The sequence below is a fragment of the Octopus bimaculoides genome, chromosome 1 (genome assembly GCF_001194135.2).
Source record: "Octopus bimaculoides isolate UCB-OBI-ISO-001 chromosome 1, ASM119413v2, whole genome shotgun sequence".
In the NCBI taxonomy this organism is placed as follows: domain Eukaryota; kingdom Metazoa; phylum Mollusca; class Cephalopoda; order Octopoda; family Octopodidae; genus Octopus; species Octopus bimaculoides.
In genome coordinates this window covers 8,775,567-8,776,474 of record NC_068981.1, presented here as the reverse complement: position 1 = coordinate 8,776,474, position 908 = coordinate 8,775,567, and positions in this window count along the sequence as shown.

Sequence of the window (908 nt, the reverse complement as noted above, 5' to 3'; positions counted from 1 at the left end):
AATGATGATATTAGGGAATAAATTCCAAAACCTACAGGGAAAAATTCAATTTAGCAATACTAAATCAAATTTCCCAATATAAAATATATGTATATAATTTAAAGAAAAACCACTTTTAAATAATTCAACAAAGAAGAAATAAACTCACACCCTCCAGAAAACAAATATATCACAAAAACCTTATTCAAAAAAATCGATAAAATACAAAAAGAATAACTAGTAAATGGTGTAAAATGACCACGCACGTTTCGTGGCTATATTTTCAAATAGATAACTACTAAAACCAATTCAATTAATAATTCTATTAATAATCAAATCGATCTAAATCTATTCAAAAATATAGTCACTCGTCAGGTCGAAAATAAAAATAAAAATAAAAAAATCAATGTACGTATTGTAACTTATACTAAATATCTAAAACAATACTTGTTTTAACAACAAATGAATAAATAATCGAAAAACATTTAACAATATTTCTTAAAATTAAAACACAACTTTTCTTATCGAAGAATTGCTGTAAACTAAAATTTTGAGCGTATGTTTTAAACGTAATACGTAGAATTTAGCGTTTATATAAAATATATTACGTGAAAATACGGCGTAAATAAAGAATTATGGAATAATGAGATAGAAATATGTATTTAAACCGTTAAGATGACTTAATGTATTTTAGATGTGAGAATAAGGAAAAATTAACTGAAGTATATCATTTACTTAAAATACTAAAGTCTAAATAACTTAGATCTAAAATACGTAAAACACATTATCAGTATTGGAAAAAATTCAAAGTCTTACAGCTGTTTCTGGGATATCCCAGTGTATGGGATATTCCGTCATCGTTCAGATCCCCTGTAAGCTAAACCCTCATATTTGTGTGTATATGTGTGTGTGTGTGTGTGTGTGTGTGT